The sequence below is a fragment of the Camelus ferus genome, chromosome 35 (genome assembly GCF_009834535.1).
Source record: "Camelus ferus isolate YT-003-E chromosome 35, BCGSAC_Cfer_1.0, whole genome shotgun sequence".
NCBI lineage: Eukaryota > Metazoa > Chordata > Mammalia > Artiodactyla > Camelidae > Camelus > Camelus ferus.
This window is the reverse complement of record NC_045730.1, coordinates 11,635,347-11,661,070: the sequence shown is the minus strand read 5'-3', so window position 1 is coordinate 11,661,070 and position 25,724 is coordinate 11,635,347. Positions and strand designations below refer to the sequence as shown.

The 25,724-nt window shown below is 38.7% G+C and overlaps 1 protein-coding gene and 1 pseudogene across 1 annotated transcript in view; one reads left to right on the top strand and one right to left on the bottom strand.

The window, feature by feature from the left end:
• Positions 1-25,724, bottom strand: part of LOC102519101 (RAC-gamma serine/threonine-protein kinase-like) — a 169,793-nt gene that overhangs the window by 82,611 nt on the left and 61,458 nt on the right. The gene's annotated exons all lie outside the window — the stretch shown is intronic.
• On the top strand, positions 9,191-9,834 carry LOC102518868 (annotated as a pseudogene).

Genomic DNA, 25,724 nt, shown 5'->3' with positions numbered 1-25,724 from the left:
CCCCACCACCAACCCACCAGAAAAATGTCCACCAGCTGATCACACACCCTGTGACCCTCACCCTCTAATGTTGCCTCTTAAAACCCTTGCCTGAAAGCCATCGGGGAGTTTGGGTCTTTTGAGCTCTAGCTGCCCGTTCTCCTTCCTGGGCACCCTGCAATGAATGCTGGGCTTTCTTTCACCACAACTTGCTGTCAGGAGATTGGCTTTGCCACGTGTCCAGTGAGGGGACCTGAGTTCAGTTCGGGAACAACAGGATTGCACTTGCCAGTTCCTTTAAGGCTTGATGGGACGACATGACTTGTTTAATCAAGTGAAATCTGAGCAGAAGGGACCTATGTCAATTCCAGGTGGAAGCAGTCAAAAGCTAATATATGATTTGTCCCTTTGCTTGCTGTGACAACCGTGGTTGCACACTTTGATACCGAAGAGCCTCAAGCAAAAGCAGTCCTGGTCAAGGTCTAGGGGACCACTTCTCCCCACAGCTGGCTTTAGAAGAATGCGACATGAACCTTTGTTGTGTTAAACCAAGAATATTTTGGAGATTGTTCTAAGTACGGCCAAACTTAGCCTATCTTGACAAATATAATCTAAGAAAAGCTTTGCTAAATATAACATGCTTTATAAATATTCATTATGGCTACTACAGTTATAAACTAAGATCACATGATTAATACCTAACACAGTAGCATTATCTGGACTACTGTTAAGGTCACCCATTCTTAGCATTTCATTGCCATCGCCAAATGTCTACACAGCACCCACTGTGTTTCTGATCACTCCAGGCAGTGTGTATGCCATACATTCTTATGATGTTAAAAATACCTTAAATACCCATTGCATTTATCTCAGCATGCCCTTTGAAAACATAATGATGGCTGAGCATCAGACCAAAGACTCATACAAGTAAGTCTTCCACTTGGTAGAACTCTCCAAGCTACTGTTAGTCATGGGTAGAGAAGGGCTGAACAAAAAATATTTCAGTATATATGGTGTAAGGGAGGAAGAAATTTTCCTCTACCCTTCTAAGTTCTTCTGGTTGGTCTAAGAATTAAATTGAAGTGAAACAGATTAACAGGAGAAAATCAAACAAAAGTTTAATAACATGGAGAGACACAGGAGAACTGAATATCTCCCTCCAGTTGCTGAAACCCTCACTTTAAAAACCATCTTTAGCTGAAGACAAAAGAGGATGTTGGGGTAGTGGTTTGGGACTTTAAAAAGGAAGAAGATAATTGTTCTCTTGTTTAAAAAAATGTGTTTTACACCCACACATACATATTCCCAGGCATCTCTCAGTCAAAAATGTTAGACTCTGGTCCTCTGAGCTTTCTCATAGTGGGGCTAGTAGACCATGGGCCTTCTTTCATTCAAATCTTGTGAGCAGCATCAGAAGGAAAGAAATCATTCAACAGGGGGTTTAAAGGCAGTGCTCATTTTATATATTTAAATTGCTGCACCAGGGGGGAAAGCTGCCAGAGTTAGCAATCAATTACAGAGTTACAGCTACAGAGTTAAAGTTTGGAGATAGAGAAAGTTTTCTGTTTCTCCCTCAAGTTAGATTTCTTCACTGTTAGTCCAAACAGGATTTGAAGATTCGAGACAGACATGCCAAAAGATCCCCTAACTTTGTTAGCAATTAGGGAAATGCAGAATAAAACCCTGATGAGATATCACTTAGCGCTCACCAGATTGGCAGACATGAAAAATTCTGACAATATCAAGCACTGGTAATGACATGAAGAAACAAGAACTCTCATGCAAAAAGATAAAGCGGTATAAATACTTTTGGACATGAATTTGGCATTGTCTAGTAAAGTTGGCTTGTGTATACTCTATCACTCAGCACATCCCTAGGTTTATACTCCAGAAAATCTCCTGAACAGGTACATACAACACAAGCAAGGTGCCATGAGCAAGACCTCTCCAGAGGAACTGGTTATAACATAAGCAAACCAACCAACCCTAGAAACAACTCGAAGTCCACAAAAACCAGAATGGGTAAATAAGCTATGGAATGATTATGCAGTGGAATAATATATAGCAGTAAAAATTAAACAACAATAGCTATAAATACCAATATGGTTTAGCCCACGAGTTTAATATGGATCAAAAGAATGACGCATTAAGCCTTAAAAAGGAAGGAAATTCTAATGCATACTACAGCATTGGTAAAACTTGAGGATATTATGTTACGTGAAACAAGTCAGTCACAAAAAGGCAAATAACATATGATTCCACTCATATGAGGTAGCCAACATAGTCATCAAGACAGAAAGTAGAATGGTGCTTGATAGGAACTGAGGGTCGGGAGAAGTTTAATGGGTTAGACTTTCAGTTTTGCAAGATAATATTTTGGAGATTGGTTGCAAAATAATATGAGTATACTTAATAGTACTGATCTGTACACTTTAAAAGAGTTAAGATACTAAATTTTATGTTAAGTGTATTTTACATTTAAAACTTTAAAAAAGATTTTGAAGAAGGTTGCAGAAGAAAACAGAGTATAATTCTATTTTTATAGATCTCAGACACCTGCAAATTTACCATGTATTTCTTAGAGATACAAGCATTCATGGTAAAGCTATCATAAAAAGTAAGGTGATACATGAAATGGGAAAGCACGTAGGGGTCTTCAGTGATAATAGCTGTGTTCTTCACTTGGGTTTTGGATACAGTTTGAAGGTTGTACATGTATAATGTATACAACTTATAAATATATAAACATTTTTTTCCAAGCCAAAAAGTTGTGGTCTGAATGTCAGAATTGAGATCAGTATGATGGAGTATATATGAAACGAAGTTCCAAGTTAGAAAGTCATTCTGTTGTAATAAAGCACCCGCTCTTCTGGTTAGAGTCAGAATTTATGTGCAGTCTGTTCAATAAAATATGAGTAGCCACTGTTTTCTTATACTCCCTTAGCAACAGCTAAGCATTGGCATCAGAGAACACAGCCATATCACAGATGCTCTGGCAGTTTCTGAACTTTGACTATTAGCCTAATCCAAAATAGAATTCTACTCACAAAAGAAGGGAAACTGAGGATCCAGGAGAAAACTTTAAAAAAGTGGTTTTTTTTTTTTTAATTGTTTACTGTTAAATAAAATGTCTTGTCATGTCAGACTACTCTTAGATATTAAAATTTTATAATACATTGTAGAATTTTTTTTTTTAAATTTTGGTCTATTTAAGAAAAGAATGACCCTTTTGATTCCACAAGGTGCAGTGATTTGTCATCATGTCAAATAAAACTAAAAATCATTGTCCTGTTATCATTCAGAGTTCAGCAAAGGTCCATGAGTGTTCACAGCTCCCACCCTCAGCCCTGGCTGCCATCAGGGAAATTCACCAGCTGAAGCCCCGAGTCCACTGATCCTCTTATGTCAGTGAGTGCTACAAAGCATGGAGATGGTTCAGACTTTAGCCAAGAGCAGAAAGACAGCCAGTAGATACACAAAAGGAAAAATTAAACCAAGGATTTCCATCAAGACAATTTTAGTCATGTCAGCCAATTTGGGCCACTGTTGCAGTAGGAGCAACAACATTTGAAGCAAAAAACAAACAAATAAACAAACAAACCCCAGGAAACCAAAAAAAAAAAAAAAAAAAAAAAAACCCCCAAAAAACAAAAACAAAAAAAACAAACAAACTTTATTTTAACTTATAAATAAAATGAGAATGAAGGAAGTTGATGAAGACCCCCAGATCACATGCCTGATTTGGTGAGCTGACAAGCTCATTTTCAATCTATGGGACCTATTAGTTGAGAATAGCACTGCTTACATTACTTTATTTATACCAGTGAGGTGGTTAAAATAGATCCTGATGAACAAGTTTAACCACATGAACATCTAGGAAGGTTCATATTCTTACCATCTAAAAATTTGCCACTAATTTCCCCCAAAAATGTTATTAAGGAAATGTAGGAATGTCTCCTTATAGTATTAAATGGACCACAACTGTTTCCATCGAAATGGAGGGAGGCCAGCCAGCAACTCAAAGCAGCAAAATTCCTAAGTGTCCACTTAGAGTTTCTAACCTTCAGAATGTACGAATCACCACCGACTCTCAATCAAAGCTTCAGTGTACAATGTCGATTCTCACTTGATTCAACTTTGTTAAAAAAAAAAAAAAAGATCCAGGTCTCAGAAAACAGCAAGAATTTAAAAATAGACCTGAAAATGGAAAACATCTCAAGCTTAAAGATGTTTTTGCAGAGAAAGCAAGTGTCATCCAGGTTAAGCTACTCAAGACTTCCTCCAAGAGATTATTAACCCAATCTTTAGGACGCTGCCCCTAAAAGAACCTGCTGAAACATAAGAGTTTGTTTCAGAAATTATTTTTCACAAGGTACCATCATTACACATTACCCAACTGTATGATAGGCCAGAGGCCCAAATGAAATCAGATATGATGTACCTAAGCAAGAAATAGCATTGTAGATGTCACCGACAAGATCTCTATCTGCAGCTTGAACTGAAGACATTATAATCAGGTGATGACTTCTTTGGGGTGAGGTTAGGGTGAGGAAAGGAAGAGGACAGAAATATATAGCAAGAACTCCTTAGAGTATGTGGAGTGTGAGTGTTAATAAAAGAATGACACATTCATTCAGAAGAAAATTTTTACTTGTTGAGGTAAAATCTAAAGATGTATTCCAAAGTAAATTGGATAAGTGTAGATGATGATTAGAGAATTAACAAAACAAAGAAATAACTTGGAAAATGAACAAAAATAATCCTGTAAATAATCCTGTAAATGGAATATGAGTCTCTTTGCCTTTGATCATTCTTCTTTTTCCAGAGAGACTTTAATGTCTAGTTGTGTTTTCAATACCATAAATCAGCCAGGAGGAACTGGACACCTATTTCTTTAACCACCAAGTCATGGTTAGTTGATGATAGCATTACCTATTTTAAGTTATGGATTTATTTTTTACCCCAGTTCTATTAAAATTCTTAACTGTGGTATCTTTTCTTTTATTTATAACACAGAACAAATGACTCAACTTTGTGAAGTTTGAATAAAACTTAAAACTCAACCATCATTATTTAAATAATTTTAACACAATAAATGAGGTACACTGTGCAAATTATCTAGGAGATTTCTCCTCCCTGGGGGAAATGGAAATTGATGCTTAATGAATGTCATTAATAACTCTTCATTCAAGGGCTGATTTCTGTTACTGAGAGGCCAAGGTTCAACAGCAGACTCAGTCCGGAGGCCAGCAGACACTGAACGTACTATGAAAGATGATCCACTTGTCTCTACCAGATGCATAAAACTCAACAAGGTTTCTGAAACTTGCCACTGGGGACTAGAAGCAGCCTTCCAGATTACTGTAATGGTAATTTTATTTCCATTAGTAAGAAGAAACCAGACTAAAGGAAAAATCTCACAAAAGTTACTGTTTGTTTAAATGTTACTCATGTCCTCATAAAAGAAAACTCTACATATATTACTACCCGACAAGCACCATTTAAAAGGGAATTTTCAAACTGAACAGACATTAAAGCATTTAATAAGGATATCTTTTCTTCATGTTTTGATTAAAAGTTTGTTGAAATCACGGCATTTATAACATGTATTTATATATAGTTTATAATATATATGGCTTTCATTTAAAAAAATCAAACAAATTCAGAGAAAAACTAATCTTTTAATTAAACAGTATAAAAACTGATAGTTCCAACAATAAGGAAAAAAACTGAAAAAGATTGATGAGGGAAAATGATACAAATCATGGCAGACTTCTCAACAGGAACAATAGAGGCCAGAGAACAATGGAAAAACATATTTAAAGTGCTAAAAGAAAAATAAAACTGTCAACCCAGAATTCTATATTTGAATGAAAATATGCTTCAAAAACTAGGGTGAAATATATACATTTAAGATAAATGAAAGCTATGGTAATGCATTGCCTGCAGACCTAAGGCTGAAGGAAAAGAATACTAGATGAACTCAGAACTGGTAGAAGTGATCAAAACTCATTTCCATCCCGGAGGGATGAATAACAAAAAAACCAAAAAATAGGCCGGGCAATATAACAGATAACTGTTTCTTATTATTCCTCTAAAAGACAACTGCCTGTTAAAGTAAAAATAGTGTAACTGCAAGATGAGGTTAATAATGTATATAAAAGTAAAAGAAATAAAAACAGCCTAAAGTACTGAGGGGGACAGTTACATGGAATTATACTGATGTGAGACAATTAAATTTATACAGGGAAAGGCATGAAGTGTAAGAAGAGGAATGTGGGGAGAGGATGTAAAGCAGTGCAGTAGTGAAACTAAAGAAATACTGATAAACTAAAGATGAATATTGTGTCCTAGAGCAACCACTGAAAGTAATAAAACAGAAATAGGTTAAAAAAAAGAAAAACAAGAGGAATAACATGAAAAAGTAAAAGTTTTTCAATGAACCCAAAAGAAGATAGAGGGGGAAAAATATATGGGACAAGTGGGGAAAGAATAGCAAGATTTATCTTGAACATAGCAATATCAATTGGTATATTAAATGCAAATGGACAGAACAATCCAATTAAAAGGCCAAGACTATTATACTGTATATTAAAGAATGATTCAGCTAGATAATATAGTTTATAAACTAGAAAGATTCATTTTACAAATATAGAAACATGCAGATGTGTTGAAAGTAAAAGGATTGGAAAAGATTTCCAGGTGAATAGCAGGATAAGAAAGATGATGAGACTCTATAAGTAGCAAATTGGTCTTAAAGGCAAAGGTATTAGTTGAATAAAAAGGAGATATTGTACAATGGCAAAAAAACCACAATTCATTAGGAAGACCTAGCAATCCTAAATGCATATGCACTAGTAATAGAAATACAAAATATATGAAGCAAAAACTGCCAGAATTAAAGAAATAGACAACATAGTTGAGGTTTTTAAATTACTTCTTCATCAGTAAATAGATCAAGTAGGCAAAAAATCAGTAAACATATTAAAGATCTGAAAACACCATCAACCAACTTCACTTAATTAACAGCTACAGATGACTTTATCCAACTGCATTATACATACATATTTGTTTCAATAGCACATGAACTGCTCATTAAGATAAGCCATATGCTGAACCATAAAATAAGTTAAATAAATTGCAAAAGAAATGGAAACTGACAAAATATATTTTCTGATCATGAAAGAGTCAAATTAGAAATCAGTAACACTAAGATATTTTAAAATTCCCAAATGCTTGAAAATTAGACAATATATTTTAAAATAATCCATGGATTGAAAAAGGAGTCAAAGATAATTAGAAAAAATTTCAAAATAAATGATAATGAAACACAACACATTAGAATATATAAAAGATAGCCATAGTGCTCAGAGGAAAAATTATAACTAGAAATGACTACATTTTAAAAAGAGAAAGATTTAAAATCCGTTATCTAAATGTCTACTTTAACAATAATTATGAAAAGATCAAAATAATCCCAAAATACATAGAAAGCAGAAAATAATAAAAAGCACAGATCCACACAAAGAAAACAATATTAACAAACACTGTCTTTGAAAAAAATATGAAAAATGATAAAGTCCTAGCAAGCTTAATCATGAAAAAAAGATAAATTATTGATATCTGAATTACCAAAAACCACCTCAAGAGGAAACAGAAAATCTGAATGGCTCTAATTCTACTGAAGAATTTGAATCTATAATCAAAAAGCTTCCCACAAAGAAAACTTTATGCGCAGATGATTTCACTGATAGATTCCATTCCATTAATATCAATCTGACACAAACTCAGGAATTAGAGGAGAAGAAAATGCATCCAAACTCATTTTCTGAAGCCTGTATTAACCTGATACTAAAATGTGTTCAAAACATTACATTGTTTCTCTTTACATAAACAAGATTGTGAAAAAAATCCTAAGTAATGTATCAAAAATTAATAAAAATTAATAACTGAATTTAGCAGTGTTGACTCACACAAGATGAACAGACAAAAATCAATTATGTTTCCGAACAAAAAAACCTAGAGGAAGAAAACTCAATTCTGAAGTGGGCAAGTGTTTCTTAGGAAAAAAATAAAAGAAAATGCTAGCCATCAAAAAGTTAAAACAAACAAAAAAAAATGATAAAATGGACTTCATCAAAATTAAAATATCTGCTCCTCAAATGTTAGTTTTAAGAAAATTACAATGTGAATCACAAACTGGGAGGAAATTTTTGCAAAACATGTATCTGGCCAAGAATTTTTATCTAATTTATATAATGAGCTCTTAGAATCTGTAATATGAAGACAATCTGATACGTGTGTAAAAGATGAGAACAGACACTGCACAAAAGAAGGCATGCAAATGGGTAATAAGCCATGAAAGGTGCACATCATCATTAGTCATCAGGAAATGCAAGGTGAAGCCACAATGAGATACTAGTACATACTCATTAGAATGTCTACAATAAAAACCCTGCCAATACCAAGTGTTGACAAGAATGTAGAGCAACTGAACTCTCATACATTACAGGTAGGAGTGTAAAATGGTCCCATCACTTTAGAAACAATTTGGCAGTTTCTTGTAAAGTTATATATGCACTTATCTAAGACCAAGAGTATCCATCAAGAGAAATGAAAACATATGTCAACACCATAGCCTGTGCTGAAAAGTCAGAGTAGCTTTAAGCAGAGTAGCTCCAACCCATAAACTATTCAAATGTCCATAATTCAGAGAGATTTCATATGCACGATCACATATATAACTATCTATTCAATATTAGTACATCCCACTTATTTCTCCCTAGAGAGGGAGGGAGGGAGAGAGAGAGAAATTGGATGAGAAGAGGGGAAAAAGCAGCCCAAGTAAATGTCTATCCTAATTTCAGTCTTGGTATCCTGTCTGTTGGTTAACAGAATGAGGTCAAATTAGTGTTAGTTCAAGTTTCAAGTCCCTCAACTTGGTTGCAAGGTTTAATTCCAGGAAGGTAGGAGCCTGGTAAAATGAGCAACAGACAGTTTAGTAATCTGTTCCCAGCACGTGTCTTGGACATCCTATGTGACAGGTGGAAGTGTTTGGAAAGGTACACAAAACCAACTGTCGGTAGCGCCGAGATCCGCAGCGGGAGCCAGAACCCTGCGGGAGGAGCCGCGAAGGAGCCGGCACCCGCCGAGGGAGCGGCGGCGGCGGCGGCGGCGGCCAGAGCAACCTCGGGAGGCAAGGGGAGCCGCCATGGCCGAGTTCCCGACTAAAGCGAGCACACGGACCAGCAGCCCCACGAGGGAGCCGGCGCCTCGGTCTCGGCGCTGCGCCCCGATCTCCGCGCTCCTCCCCGATCTCGGCGCTGCTCCCCGATCTCGGCGCTGCGCCCCTATCTCCGCGCTCCTCCCCGATCTCGGCGCTGCGCCCCGATCTGGGGCTTCGTGTGCTCCAGCCTGGGTGCGCTCATGCTGCTGCAGTTGGTGCTAGGGCTGCTGGTGTGGGCCCTGATTGCCGACATCCCATACCACCTGTACCCAGCCTACAGCTGGGTGATGTTCGTCGCTGTCTTCCTTTGGCTAGTGACAATCGTTTTCTTCATCCTCTACCTGTTTCAGCTGCACATGAAACTGTACATGGTGCCCTGGCCGCTGGTGTTAATGATCTTTAACGTGGGCTCCACCATTCTTTACATCACGGCCTTCATCACCTGCTCTGCTGCGTTTGAACTGACATCCCTGAAGGGCACCGGTCCGTATAACCAGTGGGTAGCTGCCTCTTTCTTTTTGTGTTTAGTGGTGATTGCCTATGGAGTGAGCTCTTTCTTCAGCTTCCAGGCCTGGTGAGGAGTAGGCAGCAATGCAGCCACCAGTCAGATGGCTGTTGGCTATGCCTAAACCCCCTGTGCCACAGGCCACCTTGGGGATGAAGGCTGCAGCCGGGTCCCCATGCGAGTGGCCCCTCCAGCCCAAGGCCTGAGCCTGGTGCTTTTCTGCTGATCAGCCTCCTGGGGCTCACCCGACACCCCTAAGGAATCAGGATCCTTCCTCTGCAGGCGCGTGGGCTGGGGAGAGGCCAGCAGCCAAGACCTCCTCTCCATCCCCCACTTTCAGCAGAAGGTGATGAGGGTTATGGGACTCTCTCTGCTTTTTCTTTAGGACTCCGGTGCCCAAGGCTGGGACCTAGCCTTCTCACTGGCACTAAATAAACTAACAATGACTCTGGACCTGCAGCCCCTGACCCTCCATAGAATAAGCCTAACAAACAGCATGTATTTATCCTTATCTTAGTTTTTGTTCTGGGATTGCTGAGCAAGCTCATGAAGCTGTTCTGATTCCTTAAAACAATTCTGACCCCGCCCTCCACCAAGCCAACGTGTCACTTGCAGGGATACATGGAGAAAGAGGGTTACGATTCTGATAGCACGGTCTTCCTTTCCGGCATTTCAAACATGCCAGTTATTTAAAGCAAATCAGTTTTAAGCAACGTCTCACTGATGAAAAACTTCAGGCTCCCCTCCCTCTTCCAAGCCCTTGTTTGTAATATTCCTTTTGGAAAAAGCTAACATCAGTACCTCCCTGACACTGCTGACAGCACCTGGGATGGGAAGGAGGGAGGGAGACCAAGACCTTGCTGGCGAGTTGTCCTGTGCTTGGTGGTGACTTTGTTGTTTTTGGTTTTCTTACAAAAATAAAAATGGAAGAACTTATTTGGAAAAGCTGTTGGGGAATTATGGTTATAGAAGCTTATAAATTTCAGGAAGCTGTGGCATAAGTCACTACAGTCGGCCCTTCATATGCATGGGTTCCATATCCAAGGATTCACCAATTGTCTGATATAGCGGGTCGGGTGTATTGAGTGTACTCAATCTTCTATATAAGGGACTTGAGCATCTGTGGATTTTGGTAGCGGTCCTAGAACCAGCCCCCTGTGGATACACAGGCTCCAAATGCCTATTAGAAAGCAGTTCCAGTCCTGGAGTCACTCAGCAGCACCAACTACTTCTTGGACCTGAGATGGGAAGGCCAACTTCCTACCTGCTTTGCTGGGGCTGCCTCATTTATGCTGTTCGTCATGGCACAAATTTAACAGCACCCCCTCCTTATTCTCAAGGGTCTCAGTTTAACACTAAATCATTTAGTCACCTTGCTGAACTTGAGATTGCTGTAATGTCACCTACCTTGAAAGTCTGTAAAGTTCACAGATCAGATAATCTAGGTGCTTGATGTGTGGAGCGTCTACAGACAGTAGAGAGAGGGGGTGGCAGCAGAGAGGGGGGTCCTCCTGAGCTTATTTTCCTTCTACCATAGAGCAACATGCTCTGAATAACAAGCCACAGGCATTTCTGTGCATCCTTGGTCTTGTTTTGAAAAACTGGGAACAATTAAAATGTAACTAGATTCAAAAAAACCCGCCAAAAACAAAAAAACAACTTCCAACTTGTTTTATATTCTGTTTTGCAAATGTAGATTTCTGCTAAAGATATTGCAAAGATTACAGATAACAATCTTGCCTATGCAGGAATCGTAAAAAATTACCAAAAATTTATGGGAATTAGTATGACTTATGCAACATTTTAAAGAAAACCACTTCATAAGGGGGATATATAATAAATGTTCACTAGATACTATTTCCTTTGGGTTTCTCCAAAGCCAAAAGAATCCAAGTCACTGAAAAAAATTCTCATTTTTATATTTCAGGTTCTCCTAGGCCAGTCACATCTGGGTCTTCACAGAAAGCTGACAGGGTAGATTTTTATTTGGAAGAAGCCAAGAAAATGTGATATAAAAGAGCTAACTAAAAATGAGTACTTGTATAGCCTGATATCATGGCTGGCTTGCATTCACATACATAACTTTGTTTGTCTTGGGTGACTATAGATATTGACCCCTTAGGACAGAGATGTGAAAAGAGTCACATTATTTAGACACAGAGTCTGACTCATCCTAATGGTTGCCTGTAGCTGTGTTTCTTTCTTTCCTTTTTTTTTTAAAACTCTGTTATAAGAACATCAGTAATGGAGAAGTTTCAAAGGAATCTGATTTTGAGATTAAAACCGAACACCACCCCTCCAGCAATTACACGATCCAGTGTTTACATCCAGATCTTGTCTAAACAGAAGCACTGACATAATAGTTTACATTGTTTAGAAATAACTCTGACATACTTTATTAGATATGATCATCAAATAATGTAAGACACTATTATCCTTTTCCTTTTTACAATTGGGGAAACTGAGGCTCAGAGGGTTTAAATGAGATCCCCAGGGTAAGAAAGCTAGACAATGCCAAGTCTAGAATCTAGGATTCCTGACTCAATCTGTTTCTCTATCAAATACAGCCCCAAATATTTTAATGGTAAAGATGAAATTAGGAGGGGTTTAAAATCCCTTACATTATGGGCAGTAGACTTACAAGGTAAGACATGGGAACATGTGTTCTCTACTGGTACAGCAGTTGAGGAATTTGAGTCCAAAATCAAAATACCTAACATTTTAGCTGGTCCTTTAAGAATTCTTTTAAAAAGTTAAAAAGGTTCCTAGCTCCAAGCACCTTAATAACTACTCTTCTGTTATCAAATCCCAGTTTTAGGGGAAAGAAATATATTCAAACTTATAATAAAGATCATCAGCCTCAAAGAGGCCACATTAGCAACAGAAGACCTGTCTGTTCAGATAATGAACATGGAAAATGAACCTGAACCTGAATGTTGTGTCTCTCCGGTTTGTTCAGTTGTCCTTGATTCAAGTCAATTGTTTGGCTTTCAGTGGTTGATAGCTTCAACCTCAGAGAACTCCAGTGCACGTGTTCCACATGAAATAAATTTACCAAAGCCCTGCAGATTCCTCGTTCTGACCCTCTAATCTGCAAGCACAAGTTGGCCTCTGACTGACACAGCCACTTCTGCAGTCACTTTCCCCAAGCGTGCTCAACACAGAGCTTGTGCCTTTCAGAAAGGGCTTTGAAGAAAAAGCAACTGACTGGTAGGGTCAGGCACACACTTACACTGGTGACAATCCTTTTGAATGAGTGAACAAGACACTAGATTTTCAAAGAAATGTGTTTCAGGAAAATGTTGTTTTCTGATTCAAATATGAACATACCCAGGTTGACACCCGCAAAGCTAGCAATAAGAGTGATATTGTGGGGGAGGGTAGAGCTCAGTGGTAGAGCATGTGCTTAGCATGCAAGAGGTCCTGGGTTCAATCCGCAGTACCTCCATTAATCAATCAATCTAATTACTCCCCCCCCACACACAAAAAAAGTGATACTTGGTACTCAGCCATAAAAAAGAATGAAATAATGACATTTGCAGCAATGTGGACCTTGAGATTATCATATTAAGTGAAGTAAGTCAGACAGAGAAGGACAAATGTCATATATCTCTTACATGTGGAATCTAAAAAAGAATGAACTTATTTACAAACCAGAAGCAGACTCACAGACGTAGAAAACAAACTATGATGACCAAAGGGGAAAGGGTGGGAGAGGGAAAAATTAGGAGTTTGGGATTAACATATACACATTACTGTATATAAAATAGATAAACAACAAGGACCTCCTGTACAGCACAGGGAACTATAGTAAATATCTTCTATTTTGTAATAACCTATAATGGAAAAGAATCTGAAATATAACATACACATATATGTTTAAATCACTTTGCTATACACCTGAAACTAACACAACATTGTAAATCAACTATACTTCAATCAATCAATCAATCAATCAATAGTTCTACTTGGTACTCATGGCTGCTGGAAATCAGGGAGGCTTACTATAGTGCCACTAGAGTGACAGTTTTTTCTTCTTTTTTTTTCACTCTTTGTAAAGTCTAGGCAGATTATAAACAGGGCCAACTCCAAGATAATGATTTATCTACTAACAGCTGCAGACTCTACAGCCACCCTCGGCAATAAACGCATTACCAACACTATCAGACCCAGAGTGGAATTGGAAATACAAGTCATTACATTTCAAATAACAGGCAATGCTTCATATTTGTGAAGTGATTATGTGAAATAACTATTTTGTCTGGGCACTTTTAGTTACACAAATAATCCACTACCCACAGGTATGACAATTGTTAATATATCATGATTTGAAAGGCAGCTCAATTTAGAGCTGATTGTGCAAATGAGTTATATAAGTACATAGCTTCAAATAGGGACTCAGAGGAGAGATATTTGGGGATAAAACCAGAGGCAAGAAGTTTGTTTCCTCTTCCCATCACTCCATCAAATGTATTCAGTGATTAATTGACCACCATTCCTGGTTCAGCTGTGTGTCTGTGTTCTGTTCAGTGCATAAAATGCTTATCGAGTACTCCTAAGTGCCAAACACAGGACTATGTTCTGAAGATACAAAGACAAATAAGACACTGTTCCTGAACTTATGGAGGTCACGTCTATGAACAAGCTGGAGAGAGAAGCATTTGTCATTCCAATTTGCCCCCTTTGTTGCTTCTTCCCCCAGTGAAGTCCCTCATCTTCAAATCTACCCTTTGGTACTGTCCCCATCTAGAGATTTCAGCTTAGGTGGTTTGTAACAGTGAAGTATAAAACTCAATAAACACCCAGTTTCTTTGGTTGGAGAAAGCAGAAATGCTTCCTTCCCCCAAACAGCAGTTTAAGTAACCAGGAGAGGATGGTGTGGGGTGATAAGAGAGAGGAAAGAAGGAAAGGTGGCCAAGGTGACCCATCCCAGTCAGTGCTGTTTTGAGTTAAACTTCCAGGCAATGAGTTGAGGACTAAAAGCTAGAATTAATTACCAACTATGGAGAGCTGTGATCCTTAGCATCCGGGGAAACCAGCAGGTGCCAGACCCTCTACTGTTCCCAAGAACAGAGTGCTAACACATGAGTTCCCTGGAACAACCCTGATGCCTGCAGTGAAGGGAAAATCTACTGGAATAATTCCTCTAATTCCACCATGTATCAGTGCCTGTCATAGGATAATTAGAGAGGCAACTGGAAAAGCAAGAGATTTATGTATTAGTGGCTGGATTTCATTTTCCCCTGGATTACAGTCTGGCAACCAATGAAAAAGATACCTCGGTACCTTGAAAAATCATTTTGCTTTTGAGACTATTGAACTGGCAGTGTACTAACAGGCTTAATTAGTATAAAAGATAAAAATGACAAGAGCTAAGGCTGTGGCTTGCCTGCTTGCTGTTCTGAGAAGGGATGAGAAGGCCATCACCAGCCTGACAGCACACTTCCCTTCCCTGTTGTTGGTATATTTCCAGTAGCACGTTTCCCTTCCCTGTTGGTATATTTCCAGCAGTCAGATATCTCTGGGCATCCATGGAGCACACTTTCAGCTCTAGAATACAGGAATACCTTGGAGATCTTGCAGGTTTGGTTCCAGGTCACCCCATAAAGCAACTATCACAATAAAGTGGATCACATGAACTTTTTGGCTTCCCAGTGCATATAAAAGCTATGTTTATGCTATATGGTAGTGTATTAAGTGTGCAATAGCCATGTGTCTAAAATAATCAATGTGTATACCTTAATTTTAAAATTTCTTATTGTTAAAAAAACCTAACCATATCTGAGCTCTCAGCGAGTCATAATCTTTTTTGCAATAGTAACATCAAAGATCACTGATTACAGATCACCGTAACAAATATAATAATAATGAAAAATTTTGAAATATTATGAGAATTACCAGATGGTGACACAGAGACATGAAGTGGGCAAATGCTGTCAGAAAGATGCCCTGATGGGCTTGCTGGACTCAGGGTTGCCACAAAACTTCACTTTGTAAAAAGTGCAGTATCTGTGAAGTGCAAAACAGAGCAGTACAATCAAACAAGGTGTGTCTATCATCAAGGATGGGTAGAAAAGGTACACTCATATCTTATTTTGTATGCAGCAATGAACACTCAGGTGCAAAGTGTTTCTTTAATTAAATTTTACTTTTTAAGCAAAAATAGCTCACACAATGTCCCACTTTTTATTTGGCACGATATAAATTTTGAAAGCTAGAATCTGAAATATTGTTCTAGGCTCAGGCTTTTCCTTTAGATGATTCAGCTTAGGTCAAGAGTGAGTCAGAACACTGAGTGGATCTAGCCAGTGTTCCATCACAATTTTGCTCTGTTCAAGAAACTATTATTTCAATAAAGCATAGTATTATTTGGCTGGCTCTTGAAGTGACTGTAATAACTCAAGGAATACATGTGCCCTTGCCTTTGATTCTTTGATTTTTTTTCTTTTTAATGGAGCATGAGCTGAAAGCAGCTATGACTATGATACAGAACGTTCTACGTTCAAGTGTCAGGTGGCCTGTCTTCCAGGCGAGGTCCATTTAAAAGTGTAAGCTCTCCCACCACAATGAACAGTTGGCCTGTCTCATCATTTCTGCCCAAGCTTTTTGAATTGTTTTCTAATTAATTTATTAATTGTGGCCTTAGCCACAGTTTTACATTCTTCCACCCACATAAATGATTATGTATATTCCAATCTATACAATGCCTCACAAAGAGGAGAATTTACAAACACACTTAAAACCCAAAGTGAAGTAGGAGACATTCCAGTACTTAATACTTAGCACAAGAAATATTGTTGGGAGGAACTCCTGGGAAGGCCACCTTCTGCCTTCAGGGATGAACACAGATTTATGTTCAGGTTTTGTTTCTATTTAATTACCATGACAATCCATTTCCCAACTGCAAATCAATCAATCAATCAAGGTAAATCAATAAAATGGGTATAAGTTAGTTCCATGTACTACTCCATGCAAAACAAAACAAAACATAGTTCAAATGTGAGTGAGTACTGAATCATGTTTCCCAACCGCCATTCAATGGACAGAGAAGTGAATTTGGAGCACCGTGCACCCTCCTCCTCCATCCCGGGTCAGCAACTGTGTCCTCGCCCCCTTCAATGCTTTCCTCTCCCTTACTCATGGGGTCTGCTTTAGAAAGTATTAAGTAGTCCCGCCTTCACAGTGACATGTCTGGTCTTCATGAAACCACTAATTATGTAACATTAGTTATCTAAACAGCCATACTTTTATATCAGTAGATGACAAAGCCTCCCAAATCATCTCGTAAAGGAAATGTCTGCTGGACAACGGCTCAGATTCATGACATTGCTGTCCGTACGGTAGAGTTGATCTGAGAGTGTGAACATGATATTGCATTCTGTTACATTATCTTGTTATGATATCTCATTATCTTATAAGAATGAAGGGAAAACAGAAAAATGAAAACTCTGATACTACTGATAAGGAACACAGATTGTTTAACAAAATAGCAAATCTCTAGCCTCAATTGAATGCTTATTAGCTTTAAGAACATGTTTGTGCAATTATGAAGAAAGAAGAAAATTTAAGGATACATCCTGAATAGTAAAAACTATATCATGGAAGCTTATAGGTAAAATGTAATTAGAGACAATTTGTTAAATCTCTATAGAGAATAGAAATCCCTTGTAACATGTAAGTCTACTTTTCAATTTTCCCACATTTGATTTTCCCACATCTTTAGGAACACATTATATGTGAAAAATAGAGGATTTTCTGCTGTTTTCTTCAATCACGATTCAAACAGGAAAACTTTAGACATCCAACCCACATAGCAGTGTACGCTATACGCAGATAACATACTACTTCTGTCAAAGACCTGTATCTAAGCATAGTAGTTCAAGGGAGAAGTTCAAGGAGAGTCAGCCACCTAATAAGGTGTATAAAGCCACCTTATTAGGCTCATGCAGGCTCCAGACTGATCTCATATGAAGGCAAGACAATGTCTGGTGGACAGAGACTTGAGAACCTTGAAAACAATAATGAATACTTTTAACTTAATCTTGAACCCTTCTCACTGGTATGCACCACGAGACTGAGGGTGAGGAGAGACTGACTGAAACCACAAGATTCCCAAATTGGGAAATGGTAGCAAGCATTGAGTCATCTCATCTTAACCAGGAATTCAGTTAAACCTCAAGTCTGGTATTTTCCTATGTGTTTTGGTTGTTTTTAAATGGATTCAAAATTTTATGCTGGTTGAAGTTACACTTTTGGAGACCAGAAAGAGGCACCCCATTTTGCAGAGCAGGAATCCATATTGTATCCTAGTGAAAGGGATAAACAAGTTAATGTTACCCTGCACACCTGTGATGTGATTACATCTTAGTACATGAGCGGGCAGGCTCCAGTATCAGACACCAGAACAGAAGCCAGGACCAGTCAAAACAGAATCCGTGGAAAGTGACCTGTGTGAACAGAGACAACCATATATGGGCCACCATGTCTGGTCCTCATGCTAACAGAAAATGGTAGTTTTCATCCAATCAGGGAAGTAGGCAATGAAGCAAGGCATCCAAGATGCCCCCTCCAGGTCAGGGGAGTGAAAGGTCATTGGATTAGATTGTAGGGTGGCTAAACCCCCATTCACATACAGAAATTATGAAGCATAATAGAGAAAATCTTATCAAAGTCAAGCATTTTATAACTCTGGCATCCATCTTATAGAACATAATTTTATCAATTATATTTTTGAAAAGTATTTCTTAACCACAGTAAATCCCTTTTTGGCAATTTAGAAAAAACTAAAGTGATTTACAAAATAGGAGGAGAGATACATTATGTTGTTTGTCATCATTTTCCCAAACCACTGGGGTTAAAAAGAAGCATAAATATTGAAAAAGTTCTCAGTGTAGTTCAATTGTGTCTTTGGCAATTTACTACTTTACAAGAGACAGATTCCTAAGCTGTATTCTAGCAATCACTAATTGTTTTTAGATTATGCACTAATATATTCATTTCATAATTGTAAGTGAAAGACTGCATACTAATGCTCAAAGCTGTAGTCCTTTTTGCATAACTTAACTAATTTTAATGGTTGAAAACTTAATTAAGTAGATTCAAAGGGAAATCAGCTTCAGTGATGAATGTGCTTAATTTTTATCAAAATAGACGATAGTTTCCTGATATAATGAACTACTGGAACCATGTCTTCAGCAATTAGTTGACCCTATAGATGTGGCAATGCTGTAATCCTACCATTTTTTCACATGCTTCACCCCCTGGTGTTCTCTATTTCCCTCAATTATCATACCTTGTAGGGTCCATCATTATAATCACGTGATTGCATATAGCTTCAACTCTGTGGCCCCCTCTTCTTTCATCCTATTCACCTGGAAGACTCCACCCTGACTGAATCCAACACTCCAGGTCCTCTGTACCAGACAAGCAGCTGAATGTAGCTGCAAAACACATACATTACCATGTTGCCGATCTCCCCCCAAACCTGTAATCCTTGAACTGCCCATCCACTCCACATTTCCCTTGTCCACTGACTTATTCATTTTCCTTATGTGTGTTTTACACTGTGCTCTTTCCTCAAACCTATGACCCCTCCCTCCCAGGCCCTCTCTCATCTAAAGACGTTGCTTCCTATTTCCCTGAGAAAACAGAAGCGCTCAGAAGAAAACATCCGTAAGCCTGGGCGACCAGAAGCATTCACCTATCTGCAAATGGTCCATGTACTCAAACATCCCCTCCTGTTAGGATGGAGCAACCAGCCATGCTCCCATCCAGAGCAAACCATCCACTGTACACACATTCCCCTCTTCCCTACCCAGTAGGGCTGTTCCACCCATTCTTCCTTCTTTCTCCTACATCATCATTTCTCCTCCCTACTGGGTAATTTCCAAGAGCATAAGGTCCAGGAGGCAGAAAATTTCCTCTACCCTTCTAGGCTCTTCTAGCTGGTCTAAGAATTAAATTGATGAGACAGATTAACAGGAGAAAAATCAAGCAAAAGTTTAACAATGTGCATATATAGGCAAGACCTAGGAAAAAATGAATTAACTCATCAAAATGGCCTAAGCCCTCCCCTTAAATATCATCTTCAGCTAAAGACAAAAGAAAATGTGGGGGTTAGTGGTTTGAGATTTCCAAGGGGAGGAGGGTAATTCACATGAAGAAGGAAAAGCAAATGTTTGGTAAACAAATGTCTGCTGGGCCCCGCAGAGACAATGGGACACAGAGTGGGCACTGAAATCCAGGCCCTGCCTGATTACCTCTGGCCCATATTTTTTGCAGATATCTCTGGTGATAACTCTATTCTGGGAAAAGATTCCTTCATCTAAACTTTTTTAGGCAATTAAGGGAAAGGTCAAAGTTTCTTCCTTTGTCTTTTGTGCCTTTATTGTTTTCAGCTCAAAGTAATCCACCTGCCAAAGACATTTTGGGGTGGCAAATTCTGCTCCCCTATAATACAAAAGTAGTATTATTTCCCCCCATCTTCACACAATAAAACTCTCTTACTCTCATCTCTCCTTCCAGCTGACTCCCCACCTCTCCATTCCCTTTAATAGAGAAATTTGTCAACAGTTGTTTTCTCAGGACTCACTCCAATTTCACTCCTTGAATCCATTCCAGTAAAGCTATGGCCACACTGAGCCATTGATACAATGCTTGTAAAAGCCACCGGTGACCTCATATTGCTAAATCCAATGGTCAGTTCTCAGTCTTCATTAGGTTGACTCTTTCACAGCATTTGGTACAGCTGGTCACTCCCTCCTTCTTATGACACAGTCATGTGTCTTCCAGAATGTCTGGGACCCACCACGGAGAAATTAGAAAAGCATTTCTAAGGATGGAGGCAGGCACTCATTTAGAATCACTGCCTTAGATGATCTCATCCAGCCTCACAGCCCTGAATGCCCTCTAAGAAGAGATACCCTCCAAAGTCCATCTGTATCACAGGTCTTGCCCCTGAACACACTCCAACAGAGTTCACACTTCTCACTTGACTTCTTTCTTTGCATGTCAGATATGCATTTCAAACTTCACAGATCTAAAGCAGAATGCCTCATCCCACTTTTTCCAAGCTTGCTTTTGTAGTCTTTCTTCTCCATGCGAGTAGAGGACAACGCCATCCTATAGCTGCTCCAGCCAAAAGCCTTGAAGTCATCCCTGATCATTTTTCTCTTACCCCACATGCAGTCCTGGAAGAAAATTCTGTCATTTCTCCCTCCAAAATAATTGAAGGACCTGTCTCTTCTCACCATCCTCTGTCAGTCTCACCCTTCTCCAAAACCCCATCACTTCCCCGCAGACAGGCACATGGCTTTCGCCCTACTGCCTTCGACTCACTGCCCAAATGCCATGTACTCAGGGAGGCCTTCCCTGATTACATAATTTAAAAGAGCACCCTCTCCTCACCCTGCAGGCCCTACCTGAACTCACTGCTTTATTTTACTCCACTGCATTTATCACAGTCTGCCACACCACATCTTTTACTTACTTGCTTATTAATTCTGTCTCTCCCTAAGAATACAGGCCCAGGGTCTGAGACAGAGCCTCAAACATGAACATAAATATTTGTTGAATAAATGACTGAATCTTTTATAGCATAGCAAACAAACTCCTCTGGAAATAAAACTATATAACTGAATTGGGAGGAAACAATATGATCATTTTAAACAAGAAGGAAGAGCTGACCCCTAACTGTGACTGGAACACCACCCTCTGATGTTCTCCACTGGTTTGCTGATACAGAGAAAACATTTTGGCCCATAAGGATGCCTCCTCCCAAAATTGCTGAAAGTGACAAGTCCGTTATTTCAATATAAATCATGTCTGGGTTTCCCATGCCGTGATCTGAGTCAATGTCTAGCGCTGCTCAGAGCCAAGTTCTCATTAGTCAGTCTTCTTGTTTTAGAGCTTTCCTGCCAAGAAAAAAAGCAGAGGGCACGTGCGCCTCTTTACGGTGACAGAGTGCATCTGTGTTACCGCTAACTTCCCTGCACTCGCCGCAGACACAGCCGAACCATGTGCCCCGGGCAATGTGGCTCCCATGGTGCCTCTGCAGGAGCTTGACAAGAAACAGTGGAAAACCGCTGCCTCTCTGTCACCGCAAATCAAGATTTCACAGTGTCCGGAAACCTCTCTATCAGGAACATTGCATCCAGATATGAATCTTTTATACTAACCTATGTTTATTTGGAATACAACAAAACAAATGCTAGCTAAGTAAGAGGAGAGATTTTTAAAGCCTATTTTATATTCAAGTGTCAATTTATATCTAACGTTAAAAGCTTGGGTAGTGAACACTTATTCAGAAGCTATCAAAGAGAATCAGCTTCCTAATTTTTAAAGACCATTGTGCATATCTGACAGGGCAGAAGATATATGGCTCACTGAAAGCTATCCATATACTCATAGAAAAACTGTAATGACTTTCGGCAAAAATATATTAACTTCTCAAGATGCCGAAGCACACACACTGTTAATGCAAGCATGGCAATTGTGGAGTTGTCTCACTTATCCAATATTCATTATTTCTAGCTCTAGAAAGAGTTTTGCTTATGGATGAAGAATATTAGGCTGAGGGCCCATGGGATCTGTCCCAGAAAAGTTGAAAATAATAAATATAACTTCACATATCAGGACATTAAAAAAAAGAAATTTTCTCCTACAGATATAAAAGCTTATATAAAATTAAAGTGAAGAATCAGACTGGATGTCATAACACAGCTGGGACTTATTGCCTGGTCTAATGCCTACTATTAGAGGAGACGGCCCCTGGACCCTGCCTGACATGTGACCACAGCTCATAAAAGTCTTAGAAACTTCAATATCAAAAGAGGAAAATCAGACAGACAATCCATTTGTTTGCCAAAAAGCGTGAAGCCAGTGACACATAAGCTTGAAATTATGGAAACTGTCTGCAGAAAGGACCCTTAGATTTGATTTTTGTCACACACTCTCATTCCATAGTTTTGAAAGTGGAGAACTTTTAAAAGTTAGAAAGAAGTTGGCAGGATCAAGTCACTTAGTGGCAGAGTGAGGATAATTTCCATGCAGAGGGACACATAAACCAGGGTCTCTACCGCTTTGCCTCTCACCCCAAACCGAACTCGTGATAACTCACCCCTCATTGCTGTCATTAAATACAGGTATGGAATTTCATGTGGTCTTGGAGAAAGAGAACGTGACAATGAATGTATGTATGTTCATGTATAACTGAAAAATTGTGCTCTACACTGGAATTTGACACAACATCTATTTCTTTTCCGTTGGAAGAAAGGTAAATGTTTCAAAGCCAAGAGAAAAAGCCCTGAATTATAGATTCCAGTTCAATTGCTGCAAAATGGCTTTGCAAGGACGTAAAATTTATGAAAGGGGAGGCCATGAGCGATGGGACACCAGCCAGTATTATGACAGATGTGTGACTGCCCCTTGTTTGTGGAAGAGCTCCATTCTAGCAATGTTGACCCCAAAGCACATTCATAAAGCGTACTCTGTACCCTGCACTGTGCCTGATAAAACTGGAGGTATATTTCCATGGGGAAAACTTATTACAACAAATTAAAATGGAGACCAATCACTTTTTTCTTGGTTATTCTGGAACTCTACCACCCAAGCCTTTGAAGGATTATACTCTGCACCTAGAAAATAATGGTTCCTTTGTAACACCTCCCACAGCCATGATGTCTCCTCTGCTATTGGCTGCTTTTCTTCTGCCAGATATCTGGCCCCCACTTCTATAAAGAGGGATCTTAGAACACTTTTCCTTTTTCCTTCTATCTGATTATTTGTAGTATTGACCAGTGGAGACACAAAAGATAAAATGGCGATGTCTTAGTGAAGACGAGTAGTTGATTCTGGCTGCAGATTTGAACAAACTGGAAACATAGCCAGATATATGTTGCTGGACTCCACCTCCAGATATATTTGGTCTGGAGTAGGGGCCCAGTATCAAGTATTTTTAAAAAGACCTTGACATGATGGTGTACGTATTACTACAGCACTTTTCTAGATAAAGGAATGTGAGCAAAGATTATAGAATCACAAAGTATTAACTGGATCATAGAATAATAGAGTTTTAGAGCTATAAGGGACAGTAGAAGCTTAAGGACCACCCTTTGTCATAGTGATGAGGAAACTGAAGTCAAGGGATGCTAAGTGAATATACCAAGATCTCAAAACTGAATAGCAGCAAAGTCAGAACACTGGTCACATGACTCATGAGCTAGCTAAGCAATGAAGAAACATCCCTTGACGTCTGAAAGAGAGAATTTAGGATATAAATAAAAAGGAGTTATAGTTTCATTCAGAAAATACCAAATGTATGGCAATCAAGAGGTAAATGTCATAACACCACCCAGGAGGGATTATTAGAGAAATTCACGATGGCTCACAGTAGACTTTTAGAGGCTGGGAGCTTAAGCTATGATAACAAATCATGAAGGGTGAAAATAAGGGTAAAAACCAAATGTGACTTGGTTAATATCAAACAGAAAGCAAATTTGCGTAAATTACAGAAATGATTCCATGAATATTGCATATTTTCTTACCACATAAGTACATAGTAGATCTATTCTGAATATACAAAGTGCAGCACTTGGCACAGAGTAAGTGCTCACTTAATGGTAGGTGTTGCTTCCCTTCTCTGCTGCCGCTACGCAAAGTCCAGCTGATTTGGACTGTGCCAGTTCATAGAGCTGGAGTGCTTTCCTATAATATTGCATGTGTACTCATGTTTCCTTGCCTTACAAGGGTGTAAGACTGGCCTTTTGTAATCCACATTTAAGGCAAAGAATATTTTAACTTTCAATTCTGAGCAACGAGAGAGACAGAGAGAGCAAGAGATTGGTTGGAGGACCAAAAGAGAATAGCTGTGGGACTCCACCTGCTCTCCCTCCCATCTTCTAGGCCAAACCTGCTTGGGATGAGGTCAGTACGTGGAGAAGAGGTCATAGCGTCTTGATCAGGCCTGGCATCTCCAAACATTGCTCAAGTCCATTCACCTTACTGTGACTCATCGTCCCCCTCTTTTATTATTACTTTTTTTAACAGAAGTACAGTCAGTTTACAATGCTGTGTCAATTTCTGGTGTACAGTGTAATGTTTCAGTCATACATATAGACACATATACTTGTTTTCATATTCTTTTTCATTATAGATTACTACAAGATATTGAATATAGTTTCCTGTGCTAGACAGAAGAAAATTGTTTATCTAATCTGTACATAGTAGTTAGTGCCTGCAAATCTTGAACTCTCAATTTATCCTTTCCCACCCCTTTTCCCCCCGGCAACCATAAGTTTGTTCTCTATGTCTGTGAGTCTGTTTTGTTTTGTAAATTAGTTCATTTGTGTCTTTTTAAAATTTTTTTTAGATTCCACATATGAGTGATATCATATATTTGTCTTCCTCTGTCTGACTTACTTCACTTAGTATGATAATCTCTAGGTCCATCCATGTTGCTGCAAATGGCATTATTTTATTCTTTTTTATGGCTAAGTAGTATTCTACTGTACCTTTATCCAGTCATCTGTTGATGGACATTTTGTTTGTTTCCATGTCTTGTCTATTGTAAATAGTGCTGCTATGAACATTGGAACACTAATTCAAAAAGATACATGCACCCCAATGTTCATAGCATTGTCCCCTCTTAAAGTTGGGAGTATAATACCTAACTTACAAGTAAGAGAGGCTGCAACATACTCCATAATATATACTAACACAGCATCTAGCATCTTCACAGAAGATGTATTCCACATAAAATCATTTTTCACATAAATTACATTCCTTTAGGAGTCATCTTTCAGGTAAATCTTATTTTTATTGAGTTATTTATAAACAACATTAATCATGACCCTGTTTTTTTCAGTGTATACTAAACATAATTTGATTTTATTCTTGCGACGAGTATGATTAGCAAGTATTTCATTTAAAAGCTGTGGTGCTCTGAAAAGACATCAAGGTGTGGCAAGTTGTTTATCCCTACACTTAGTGGCCCCAGATTATTGTCCTTATACTGTG